This window comes from Perca flavescens, chromosome 18 (genome assembly GCF_004354835.1).
Source record: "Perca flavescens isolate YP-PL-M2 chromosome 18, PFLA_1.0, whole genome shotgun sequence".
NCBI classification, from domain to species: domain Eukaryota; kingdom Metazoa; phylum Chordata; class Actinopteri; order Perciformes; family Percidae; genus Perca; species Perca flavescens.
This window is the reverse complement of record NC_041348.1, coordinates 14,169,324-14,183,800: the sequence shown is the minus strand read 5'-3', so window position 1 is coordinate 14,183,800 and position 14,477 is coordinate 14,169,324.

Sequence of the window (14,477 nt, the reverse complement as noted above, 5' to 3'; positions counted from 1 at the left end):
GATAGAAGCTGTTAGCATTTCATTTCACTCTGCTCTTCGCATGACTAAGCACAACTTAGAAGATGATGGTGCTGATTTGCCATTCAGGATAAAATAGTGTCTATATTGCTTGGGAATAATTTGAAAAAAATGGGAAATTGGTATTCTCAAGTTTCAAGAAGTATTTTCAGTTCACATTTGAAAGAACAGAGTCTCAATATAGCAAGCAATGACCTCTTCTAAACGTAAAATGTTTAGATGCTGTTTTGGATGGTTACGTTTTCGCAGGATTCTCACAGAATACTGTGACACTAATTCACAACATATGCCTGGCATTGCACCTGCGTCTGATTGAAAGAAACCAAAATAATAGAGCTTACTGCATCAAATTGTTTCTGATTGGAAACGCAATCATCATTTATACTTAATAATTGCATTTTCCTACCTTTCCAATTAAAATATTATAATATCACTGGGTGCATACATCAAGACTAAATTACCAAGAGAGCTGCGGTGGCTCTTCACCAGGTAAAGTGTTAATTACAGGAGAATAAAAGAAATGCTCCCAGGGGACCCTCCTGAATGGAGTTTCATGAAGCGCATTAGTGGGCTAAATAGGGGATTCATCATGTCTCTCTCTCTCTCTTATACAGACACATACACAGAGAGACACACATAGTCTGTGTCCATGTGTGTCCTGGCAGCCACATCCGTCAAGAAGCTTTGATTTCACCCTGGTCGACCCTTTGCTTTTATGCCATTGTGTGCTCCCTTTCAATTTCAGTCCCCCCCGCAGCAGTTGGAAACTGCTGAGTATATGGAACTTTTATGCAAGGCTACCGAGGAAAAAAAATCAGCTTATCAGAAAAAGCTCTCTGGGGCTTCAAGACAGACTGAGACAAGGATTGGTCAATTTACACCCAGAGAAGGTTGTTGGATGGTTGTTTCTGGAGGGTGTGTCTGTAGTTTACTGTAAATAAAGAACAACATGGATGAGTTATATCAATTTGACATTAATTGTGCACACAAGTGGTGCAAAAGAAGTAAAGAGAATAGATAACCCTGTTTGTTGACCCCTTTGACTCCTTTGTTGAGTTACCACAGTTAGAGCATCAGTTAGAGCGTGCTGTGATCATGCTGTAAGTGAGATCTCTGCTGCTGTTATCTTTGGATACAAGCTATCTTTGGATTTTACTCACTTTTGACCACTTTCAACCACTTTCTGGTTGTGTTTTATTGCCCCTTTACCCGGACTGTATCTCTGTTTTTCCGATCTGTTTGTGAATGTGTTTCATGTGGACAATAGATTTGTATTGCTATGGGAATGTACTGCTAGTTAGTTAGTACTGGCATGGTTTTAGAAAGTAGCTAGCTAGTACTTAAGACAGAGACTTTTGTTAAGACAAATCCTGCTGCTCTGATTCATTTTTTTTTTCTTTTAACCAGTCATGGACTTCCACTTGAGAGACTAACTGCAAACTACAACATAAAACACCCCATGCTCTTGACTAACCGCTGTGCTGCTGCTGGCTTAGCCTGGTAGCCAGCTAGCCGGCTGTTTGGCCATCTGAGAAAGAAGGATGAGGACATACGGATGGACATATGGATGGACATACAGCTGACGACACAATTATCATGTTTACTTTGGTATGCAACCTACAATACGTTGACAACCACCTGGAGACCCATTGTCAGTTTTGGGAATATTACAATGCTCAAAACTCTACTGCAGAAACAGCTGCAGGGATATTGTTTGGAAGAGGCCAGTAACATGTCTGGGTGGTTTTCTGGAAGGAACTATGCCCAGGGTCACTGTAGGTGCACAACAGTAACCATTCGCTGGACCTGGTGTTACAAGGAGGTGCAGGTGAGGTTATTCTAGTGGCTGACACACTGAACTTTGTGTAAGGTGTAGCCATCGTCAACAAAGACTCACCAAAGCGCATGCAGCTTTTTGAATCACTTTTTGGTGTTGATGAAATAGTGACCAACATATTAGTTCTTTGTCCCACATAGAAATATAATTTATTTCTATGGTATTCCACCAGGTGCAGCAATATTGTGCAACTGCTCTTTCTATGCTTGGAACGCTGAATGACAACAACAGTGTTAAGGGGAAAACAAGAGGGCTGAATGTTTCACAGACAGGCACTTCATCATCAAGGTCTTAAAGCTTTTCTGAAATCTTTTGAAGTGGATCTGGTCAACCCTCTATGAGAAGCACATTAATGTACAGTACAGGCCAAAGGTTTGGACACACCTTCTCATTCAATGTGTTTTCTTTATTTTTATGACTATTTACATTGTAGAGTCTCACTGAAGGCATCAAAACTATGAATGAACACATATGGAATTATGTACTTAACAAAAAAGTGTGAAATAACTGAAAACATATTTTAGATTCCTCAAAGTAGCCACCCGTTGCTTTTTTCATAGCTCTGCCAACCCTTGGTGTTCTCTCAGTGAGCTTCATGAGGTAGTCACCTGAAATGGTTTTCACTTCACAGGTGTGCCTTGTCAGGGTTAATTAGTGGAATTCTTTCCCTTATTAATGGGGTTGGGACCATCAGTTGTGTTGTGCAGAAGTTAGGTTGATACACAGCCGACAGCCCTATTGGACAACTGTTAGAATTCATATTATGGCAAGAACCAATCAGCTAAGTAAAGAGAAACGAGTGGCCATCATTACTTTAACAAATGAAGGTCAGTCAGTCCGGAAAATTGCGAAAACTTTGAATGTGTCCCCAAGTGCAGTCGCAAAAACCATCAAGCGCTGCAACGAAACTGGCTCACATGAGGACCGCCCTAGGAAAGGAAGACCAATAGTCACCTCTGCTGCTGAGGATAAGTTCATCCGAGTCACCAGCCTCAGAAATCGCAAATTAACAGCAGCTCAGATTAGAGACCAGATGAATGGCACACAGAGTTCTAGCAGCAGACACATCTAGAACAACTATTAAGAGGAGACTGTGCGAATCAAGCCTTCATGGTCAAATAGCTGCTAGGAAACCACTGCTAAGGAGAGGCAACAAGCAGAAGAGATTTGTTTGGGCCAAGAAACACAAGGAATGGACATAAGACCAGTGGAAATCTGTGCTTTGGTCTGATGAGTCCAAATTTGAGTCTTGTGTCTTTGTGCAACGCAGAAAAGATGAACGGATAGATTCTACATGCCTGGTTCCCACCGTGAAGCATAGAGGAGGAGGTGTGATGGTGTGGGGGTGCTTTGCTGGTGACACTGTTGGGGATTTATTCAAAATTGAAAGCATACTGAACCAGCATGGCTACCACAGCATTCTGCAGCGACATGCCATCCCATCCGGTTTGCGTTTAGTTGGACCATCATTTATTTATTACAGGACAATGACCCCAAACACACCTCCAGGCTGTGTAAGGGCTATTTGACCAAGAAGGAGAGTGATGGAGTGCTGCGCCTGATGACCTGGCCTCCACAGTCACCGGACCTGAACCTAATCGAGATGGTTTAGGGTGAGCTGGACTGCAGAGTGAAGGCAAAAGGGCCAACAAGTGCTAAGCATCTCTGGGAACTCCTTCAAGACTGTTGGAAACCATTTCAGGTGACTACCTCTTGAAGCTCATCAAGAGAATGCCAAGAGTGTGCAAAGCAGTAATCGGAGCAAAGGGTGTCTACTTTGAGGAATCTAAAATATAAGACATGTTTTCAGTTATTTCACACTTTTTTGTTAAGTACATAATTCCATATGTGTTCATTCATAGTTTTGAAGCCTTCAGTGAGAATCTACAATGTAAATAGTCATGAACATAAAGGAAATGCATTGAATGAGAAGGTGTGTCCAAACCTTTGGCCTGTACTGTGTGTGTATATATATATATATATCCTTTTTTGTAATGTCTGTCTATAATTTACACTTCACCATCCACCATGTAAAAGGTTAAGGTAATTTTTCTTTGTTTCTTTGTCTCTCAAACACTATAATGTCTTTTAGAACTTTCACCCAGTAGTGGCTGTTTGCAAAGCAGAGAACTATGAATGACTTTTGCTTTTAAATTAGTTCAGCTGCTGAAACTATAACCGCATATTTGCTCTTTCACCACTGTTAGCTTTTCTCTCTTTCTCATACCTCTGTTCCCTTCTGCTGCTATTTGCCACTGTAGATCACCTATATCTACCCCCAGCTGCTTCATGATTATATTTTCACTCATAACACTCCCACACGCGCACACTGCAAAAACACACGCAAGCACGCACACACGCACACACACACACACACACACACACACACACACACACACACACACACCTTTCCTGTGCCTATCTTAGATTTTGATTTGGGTTTGGCTGGGGCATGTTTGCTCTCTTCCTTGTGCTTAGCAGCCAATACAGAAAAAGATCAGGATGGCTGATTATTGTTTGCGAGATGTGTGTGGGAAGAGAGCGTATAGAGCAAAAAAAGAGACAGAGACGGGGATGCAGAGATTGCGAGGATTTATTTCATAGACAGAACCTCCTGATGGGATATGTTGTGTTCAGCTTTTCTGTGTCTGGCAGGAGGGTTCATAGCCCCACTGCGCTGCTCAAGACCAAAGAAGGTGAAATACTCACAACCTTTCACTTGTTCCCCATCTAGCCGGTACCCCTACTGCAGCATCAGACAGTGTGCACAGATTATGATTTCAGGGGCGTTTTAGATATCACTCGCATTGCAGGGTCTCAAGACATTTTTGAGTGACATGAAAATCCATTTATGTGTGTTGGTTGGGAAAGAGAGCTCAGACTGTTCTAACACGCTGGTGAAGCATGTCATATTTTCAAAAGGGCTAAAGACAGCAAAAGGTACCAATGCTTAGAGAGTAAAATTGCTATTTAAAAATGTTCATGTGCCCATTTGTTTTGTAAACCAATGCCTTCAGCCTATTGTAGTTGTTTTGAATTATAACCATCATTTAAGTGATCTTTTTGGAAAGATGACCTGTATCTTAACACTGAGCAAAAGCAACCACACAAACCCAATCTTTTCATTTTTTCTTCTCAAACAATGACCTTTGTGTGGACCCTGCCAACCCCAGAACTGATTCAGGCAGAGACTGGTCCGCTGGGGCTGCTGTCTGATTTTGTGTCTGCCAGAGTGCTGTTGCCCTTTTCTCCTACTATTGCACTTCCATTTGAAGCAGCTGATTGTTGTGTCCGTGCCCAGGGGTGCCGTGCAAGAGACATTCAAAGCCCTTCTGCACATTTTACGGCCCACAGACCGCGGCACCATTAATCGGACGCTTGTGCCAGCTAGAATTGGACACAGCTGCCCTATGACACAAAGGCTACCACCTACGGTATTTTGACTTGAAGGCAATGGGAACTGAAGCAGGCAGAGCAAGCATGAGCCCCCAAACTGTACGTGTGTTCTGATTGTTTATCTGGAATGGCTTAGAGTAGCAGGAAGCATTTCAGAATAATAAACTTGGCTGAGCTAAGCTTTTTTAGACGATCACAAATATAAAGTAACTTCTTTTTGTCTTTTCACTATTTGTCATGGGCTGTGTGCTTATCTTACCAAGATGGTAGAAGAGAAGCAGGAGAGAGATAAAGGTGTAGGGACATCGCTTCAAGCGATGGGAAACAAAGAGCAAAATCATACTGTGAAAAAAATGCATAATTACTGTGACTACTGTGGAAAAAAAGCATAATTGGTTTCCGTCCTTGTGGTTATCTCACATGAAGATAGATGCCAAGATTTACTGAGAGGATAGGCAACGTATCTGCACTGGTGGATATAAAGAAAGGAAAAAAGATAGAAAAAACAAACAACGATTTAACTACTCTTTTGCTGTGGGAGCTCTGTGACAAAGTCAGAAGCTTTGTGTTAGACTCTAAAAGTCTTTGGGACATGCTAGCTTTAAATGTGATCTGGCTGTGCTTGTTACCCCTTGTGGTAAATGACCGGATGTCCCAAGACACACCACAGCAAGACACAGAGGACAGAGACAGAGGAAGATAAAACGAGGAAGCGCAAGTGGGAGATTAAAGTAGCAAAGGAAAATCTGAGAGTGCTGGAAAAGAGGAAAAAAGAAAGTTGAAAGAGAAAGATAACACTCGATAGAATATTCATGAACTTCCCCTCATATTCATTCATGCTCAGTTGCTGGTGATGATGGGACCTTGACACCAGAGCCCTGGCTTCTGATAAAAATGCTTTCACATGCTCCCAGCCACCTCACAGCGCTCCCATGGTCCCAGCATCCTGGCCCCCTAATCCTCAACCTCCGCTTGGATCGCCAGCTATTGGGACCAAACCTCTTCCAAACCTAGTCTTCTTCTCCAAAAGCCTCATAGGCTCGTGAGCTGTAGCACGTACTGTGTGTAATATGATCAGGCTGGAGCAGAGCCCTCCATTACTGAGGACAGCTTGCTGTGGAAATACATTTGGACTGATGAAAGTCATATTTTTCAGTCTTACTGTACATGACTGACCGAATCATGCTGTGGACACAATAGGAAGTGGATGAAACACACTAGCAAACCATGATTATAAAACACTGGAGTTCCTACTGCAGTGGCATCATGACTGTTGTGTTGCAAGAATGCAAATGATTGTGTGTGTGTGTCTGTGAGCATGGGTTATTAAGTGAATTAATTTAATTGGCAGTTTCATACATCAGTGTTTCCTGTTTGTTTAAAATGTTATATTCTATGTTTAAAATGCCAAATATCCATTCCAGTGTTTTCCCTTATTCACTCTTAGCGGCACACCGCCGTGAGTCCATACACAAGGCAACTGTCTGTGGTGAGTTCACATGTCTGTCATAATAGCAGGAAAGCCGTGTACTATCTGGTAAAGTCAATTGAACAGGTGAAGATCACGTTGTCGGTTACAAATGGGCTCAGTAACGAACGGCACGGTAACATGCTGCAGATCCAGGGATTGTAGCTGAGCTAGATGGAGAATATTTGGTTAAAATAGATCGGTGATGCTGTTTTGCCTTGATTGTGCACCGTGAAGTTAGCTGGAAGTGAATGTAGCCCTGGTGTGTTTTATGAGTAGTGACTGCCTCAGACTCTCTTAATATACAGTCTATGGTCGAACTCCGTTTAAAAAATAGCCTTTTAAGTGCTTGCCAGCAACTGGTCATATGGCCTTGTGTGCTCTGATTAATTAGGCCTGAAGTTAACACAGCCAAGTCAATACATACAATTCTCATCTCTGTGCGTGTTGTAAGGCTGTCTGACGGCTCCAGCGGCATCAGGCCAGCACAGAACATGCAGCTGAATGGTTCCAGAAATCCTACTGCTCTGAATAAGTGACAAAATAACGCCAACATGTTCCTATTTAGATGTTGTGATTTGTATAGTCACAGCGTGTACAAAAAACAAGGTCACATGAGACATAGCCATCTTCTAACCGTAAACAAACCGGGAACTATATTCTCAGGCGGAAGAATATAGTACTTGGGCGGAATGATTTGCTTTGCAGCAAGCTTCTCTGAGAATATAGTTGCGTTGTTTTTTGTACACGCTGTGACTCTACAAATCACAACATGTAAATAGGAACATGTTGGCATTATTTTGTCACTTATTCGGAGCAGTAGGATTTCTGGAACCATTCACCTGCATGTTCTGTGCTGGGCTGCTCTCGCTGGAGCCGTCAGACAGCCTTACAGCACGCACGGAGATGAGAAGGGTATGTATGGACTTGTCTTACTCTGGGGGATACGGGGAATAAACTAAATTCCCAATAAGTCGGCGTGTTCCTTTAAACACTCTAAAGAGTTGTCACAGCACCCCAACCAAAGTCTCTCATTATTATAAGAAAACTATATATATATATACATATATATATATATATATATATATATATATATAAAATATTTAGGAAATCTGCTGCCGCTCTTGTTTTGTACTCAATCCAATAGTTGCAAAAATGTGTGTTGCTTTCCTTATGTCAGTATATTTATAGGCTACTGCTTGCAAAAACTGTTTGCTGACAGCATGCACTTGTAAAATCAGCCTGGTGTTGGAAATGTGATGGTTTGCTACACAATATTGTTGAACCTATGTTTAATGTTATACTGTATGTTTATACTGAAGCAACTCTTACACAGACTATACCTCCACTAAAGCAACTTTATTCTCATTAACAAACAACCCTGACTCTAGTGCAATGCCAGAGATTGGGGTCATCATGGTAGCTGAGACCAGCTGAGACATTTTGTGCTTTTGTCCACACTGGAACTCTGGAGAAATTGCTTGAACAACTTTTGTGGAATATTGACTGTGTTTCTGTTAGATGATGTTGATATGAAAACGTTGCATTGCAAGTGGTTAGGGAGAGTGGAGATAGTCTAAAGTCAAGGCCAAAGCACATTCACTTGCAGAATATTGCTATATCCATTACACAGCACTTAAGGAAAACTCACTTTTAAAGCTAGTTCAACACTGTCGTTATTCCTTTCTTCCAAAACAGTGGTGAAGAACACAGGAGCAATTACCAGGAGTTAAGTTTTTATTAAAACAAAATTATGACTGCTAACTCTGGGGGTTACGGTGAATAAGCTAAAGTCCCAATAAGTCGGCGTGTTCTTTTAAGCCTTTCCCCAGTCAGTAAGAACAACCATACAACAGTGGAAATCATGTGGAAATCATGTTTCAAAATGCTTTATTTAAGCACCCTGACAATGCAGATGATATTGTCCTTATTTCAGTCAAGTATCCCTAGGAATTAAGTCTATATTAGAAGATTCCACACCCCATGATTTTCGTCCAAAGGCAATGTTCAATGCCATTTTCAATTCAAAAAGTTGTGTGCACCATATGTAGCAACATGAGTACAGTAAGCGTGTTGAGGTCTGGGTTTTAGCCATTGAGGGCATCATGAGACTAACAAACCTTGAATTATGATATTAACCAGTGCTATTATCTGTGCTGAGCGTTAAAAAAAGGTGTTGTAATGCTGGTCTACAAATCTAACAACTACCATTTACACTAGGTAAGGAGGGTTGTTGTTGCCCCTCATGTGAAGCCACAATCCCAGTTTCCTTTTACATCCAGGGCTTTTTCAATCGATCTGGAATGTCGTGAAGCTTGGAAACAGACTGGCTAACACACTTTTCAGACAGGGGACCTATGATTGTGTCCACACCAAAAACCACTGCCTTATCTTCATCATTGAACCCCTGTACAATGTTGCAGGTGCCTTGTGTGAAAGAGGCCTAAGTAGACACTTATCCCATCAAGAACATCTGCCTCTGGTTGGCTTCTCTTTACAACACACCATCCCATTCAACACCACTGTCTTTCATTCCCATTTAATGCACTGTCTGACTCCAGCATTCACTCTTATTCAGTTCCTCTCCTCTTTCGATGCCGCCAGCGCCATTCACGCTGCTTCATGTACACGTGTAACCATGGCAACTGGCAAATAGAGCTGTATAGCATCCTTAAACCTTTGTGGTAGACATGTTATATGCAAAGCGCTCTGGGTAGATTCCATGCCATGTCACATACACAGTCATATCTTCATACAAGCTTTTATTATCTACCTGGTCTGTTCTTGCTGTATGTTCTGATAAGGTTGAAGTTTAACATCAGACTCCATTTGGTGTGTATTCTGCCATTTTACTATCTGTTCAATCAGCAAATGTGCATATCAAGTTTTAGAAGTAGGACAAATACATGTAGCATACTATTATAAAAAAGCTCTGTGCTTATGTCCTTGATCCAAACGCCCACTTAATTACCTTCAGTTTGAATAATGAACACAGGAAATAGTTTATCTTTGTGGTAATGATTAAAGCATCCAGGTATTAATGTAACTTTCTTGAGTCTGTGGATAATATACCTGCAGTAAAATGTCTGTTCTTTGATGCATCAGTTCACAGGTATAATCTATTCCTCCCATTACCGTCTGAGTTTCATCCATAATAGTGATGGCCTGCTCTGAAAGATGCGCATCTGCATGGTTGGAAAGCTGATGAGCTGAAGTAAAGCATTTATGAGTTTTTTTTTATTTATTGTTTAAGGCTAGTGGCCTTCATAAATCAAGAAATTTTAATAATAAACAAGACTACAGACATCCTAGACTCTTGGGGGCTTTACTTAGGCAGAGCAGTGATTTGAGCTACTAAATGCTTTAATGCTAATTTCCTTGCATTGACAATGCTAACATACTGATATTTAGCATGTATAATATTTACCATGTTCACCATCTTAGTTTGGTGTGTTAGCTAACATTAGCTAATTAGTTATGCAGGTATTATAAAGGTATTGTACAAATTAAAATGTTGACCTGATGTTGGCACTTGATGAAAATCACTAAAGATCACTAAAGCTATTAAAATGCATCCTGGTGGGGGCATGACTATGTGAACCAAATACCAATTTCATAGCAATCTATCTTATAATAATTGAGCCATTTGACTTTTAAATCTGTATTCACCACACCTATAGGCATTATCTCTTCCACAAATAAACACACGCCCACACACAGCCACACTCAGACCATTTTCTAGTTAGTGCATCACGCAATTTAATCCTCAACTCTGGCAGGTATCAATACCAGTCTGATCTAAAAATAATATGAATAACTGCAGGGTTTATGTCCAGTTGACATATTGCTGATTGCAAAGGGCTCAATTGAGATTACAGCCCTTGGCACAGATTAATTGATTTGCCGCGAACCTGCGAACAACATCAACCACAAAGTTCAAGCTTGTGAGTCAGTGTATATTAATTAATCAAACTCAGAGGCTTCCCGGGCTGAAACATCCCTGTACTGTGTTACCTTTTACAACGACTTTGTGTGACTCGTCTGTATTGAAATGCATCAGAGACGTCAGAGTTTCTCCCTCGTTTAAGCTCCACTGACAGGAGCACTCCCTTCACTCATCATCTGTCTCCCTCAATGAAGTTCATGTGATCGCAGAGAAACCGGCCCATTGCTGTTGAGGCTGATTAAAGCGGCATCAAAGTCTCAGCCTCTGGCTTTGAATATATCACATGTCAGTTTATATGAGAGTTGTATTGAATAATGGCCCTAGTTTAATCATCCCACCTCAATCTAAGATGGAAAATGCATCCTCACCAACAACATCCTCTTACAATAATATAATCTCTTCGAGTCCAGCCCAATTCATTTATCTTTTTAAACTTTGCAGAAAGTTTCTCACTGGTTTGTATTCCAAGTCTATTCATTAGCTGGATCGAGTGGTTTGAAAACACTCTTCTTTTAATTGTTTCTGTTTGATTCCTGTTTAAGCAGGGCCTGTAATTAAAAGACAAAAGGACAGGGGAAATAAATTGAGTGTTAAGCTGCCAAAGAGATCTTCAAAGTGTCCAAACAAGTAGAGGAAGTAAAAGCTAAAAGTGACTTCCAGGCATCTTAGCTGATACTAACTTTGTTTGTTCCAGAAATATAACAGGGAAAGTAATTCACCCAGAATGAACGCTTGTCAACAGGGCAAAAACACAACAACATCCAATATGTTCTTTTTTTTTTACTTGCAGCCTGGAAATGATCATCAAAACTTTTCCACTGGGACAGCAAAGTTTGATGCTGCCTGTGATCATCAAGTACTGAAAACACACTGGAACTGTTTTTAATCCTCTTTTATCTCGTGTGGCTGCAGTAACTTCGCATAATACAGCATTAAATCTGACATCCCTATTGCCGGGCAGCGTGCCAGCAGCCTAGGTCCATTTTCTATGTTACATAGATAACCATGTTTGGAAGGAGAATACGAATGTCCTAATGAAGAAGGCTCAGTCGAGATTGTTCTTTTTGAGAAAACTTAGATCATTCAACATCAGCACAAAGCTCTTAAATGTTTTTTATCAAGGGATTTTGGCTAGCGTACTTTTTTATGCTGTACTGTGCTGGGGAGGCAGTATATCTGTTGAGGACAAAAATAGGATAAACAAGTTAATCAAGAGAGCTGGTTCAGTTATTGGTCTTAACCAGGATGTACTGGAGGTTACTGTAGAGAAGAGGATTAGTTCAAAACTAAAAATTGTCCTGCTTTTTGAAGGGCATCCATTACACCCTCTGTTCAAAGGACTCCGAAGCTCTTTCAGTGAGCGATTGGTAATGCCTCGGTGCTCTAGTGAGCGCATGAGAAGGTCTTTTGTTCCCGCTGCGGTTAGATTTTATAACCTACACTGTTAACCGTTGGATATTATATTATTTTTGTCTTTTATAATTTATTTATTTATTTATTGTCTCCTTATCACGGTCTATTGGTCTACTAGTCCAGAATTATTTGTTTGTTTATTTGTTTTTTAGTTGTGTATTGTGTTCGATTGCTGTATGGTTGGTGGCAAACCAGTTTCCCTATCGGGATTAATAAAGTTTTTTCAATTCAATTCATGTTCACACAGTGACAATATCCTGTTACACATATTTTTGCCCACCACCATCAAAGCAGCATTATCTCTCTGTTGACCCACAGGCTGACCTGCTCTGTTAACCGGTTATGCTGAAAAGTGCTGAGTGGTCGTTTCCTACAAATGGGATTTCCTTATCTCTAGTCTGAGAGTATTCTGTCACCAGTAATAGATGACTCTCTCCATTTTGCTCTGTAATTCATTTCTTGGCTTTCTCTTTGCCTTACACTCTTCCTCTCTGACAGGTGAGGAAGATAAAAAGGCGTGAGTGAGCCAGTTGTGTGCTAAAGGCTGTTGAGGATTTCAACTTCACAGGAATAGATAATGTCAATGCAACAAGCTTCTGTTGATATCTTAAAAAGCTAAGCTGGAAATGAAATGGGGGACTACAGATAGCATCCACATTTGATTTTATAATTAAAAATTGATACACACATTCAATTATTTAACATGTAAATGAGGAAGATAATTTTTCATTTTAAACTTCTAAAAGAGCCTCTGCAGTGCTATCAGGCTACTGATTTATCCTTGTATGCTAATATGCTGTGTTTGGAATCTAATATTTGCATTCTGAAAGAATTACACTTATCAAGTAACACACACACACACACACACTAGTACTGGCTTCAGTATAGTGGCCTGTTGGTGAAGCCTCTGGGCGCTGTGCCTGCAGAGTGCCATCTCATTATCTCCAGTTACACAAATGCAGGGGAACTGGTGGGAAACATTCAATTCATTGCAACAGTCATAAATGACGGATGAAGTCAGGACATACTGCGCAAGCAGCAGCAGCCAGTACAGAATGGCATAATGGATGGCAATACAAGCTGTTGTAAATGTCCATTTTTCTCTCTCAGAACTCAGCATTTTATGACAACTTGGACACACTTGCGTTAACAATCCATCTGTTTGGGGGAAATGTCCATTTGAAAAAATATGAGGGGAAGGAGATTTTATGTTTTCAAACCAGACGTTAGTAAAATGTATTACAGTGAACAAAGCATATGTCCTTGTTTTGCAGCATTGTGTACTAAAAATAACCCTCCCATACAACAAAACTGCATTCTCAATTACAAAAACTAAATACTTAGTAATACTTACTAAATCATTTTCGAGGGGAATGTATTTTGTCCTGAATTAAGTTTGTCTTTGAAGGATCACAAATACCTTTCTAAGTCTGCAAAAGTCTGCATACGGAGGTGGTCGGGGCGGATGGATTTGTCAGACAAACACAGGACTTTCACCCAGGAGACTGCTGTTTGTGTCCCTTACCAAAAGTCAATGTTGTCCTGTTTAGGTAACATACTTCACCTATAGGTCATGTACCTAATTAACTTAACTTACGGATGCAACGTAAATTATGTACGTAACTTCAATTACGCAACAAACATACTAATTTTAACCCAAATCATCATCTTTTTCTAAACCTAACTAAGTAGTTTTGTTGCAATTCATATTACCGTTCACCACATTTAAAACAGCACCCGTGTTACAATGTGCGCCAGTCGCTGGAAAATACCTTTCCCTCTAAATGCAAATGATAATGCAGTTTTGTTGTATGAACACGTATTTATTCAGGAGACAGTGTTGTGTTTTGAGTTCCAGGTTGACAAAAGAGGGGAAAAAAAGTAGTCATGGATGAACATAGAGTGCTTTAATAGTCTGGACAATTCTGTTGTTTCCTCACTCGTGTCCTTGGCAGTATTGCCGTTAATCATGTCAACACTCCCTCCTCTTCCTGCCTGGGTAGCAGCAGACAAAAGCCCCCTTTGCTAAAGTTGGCGGTCAAGGTCATTAGTAAGCCATTACAACCTCCTCCTTGCACATTTTTCAGCTCTTTAATGATGCGTGCACGCACCTGTCAACAGACAGAGAGAAGAGTGAAAAATCATGCTTCTCTTTTTCTGACCTCCTCCCAAGCTCTCGCTCTTTTAACTCCCTGTCTCCACCCATCCATTAAAGCCACCTCTCCTCTCCTTTCTGCTCTGTAATCTTGACTAGGCACAATATCATTTTGACATTGATTCCAGTGATTTAAATCCTCCAACTCATGACACAAATTACCTGCAATTTACAGCCACCCCCATCCATTTCACTCATAATATGCTCCGGTGAGAATTCAATGTTCCTTCTGTCTCTTTCTCTT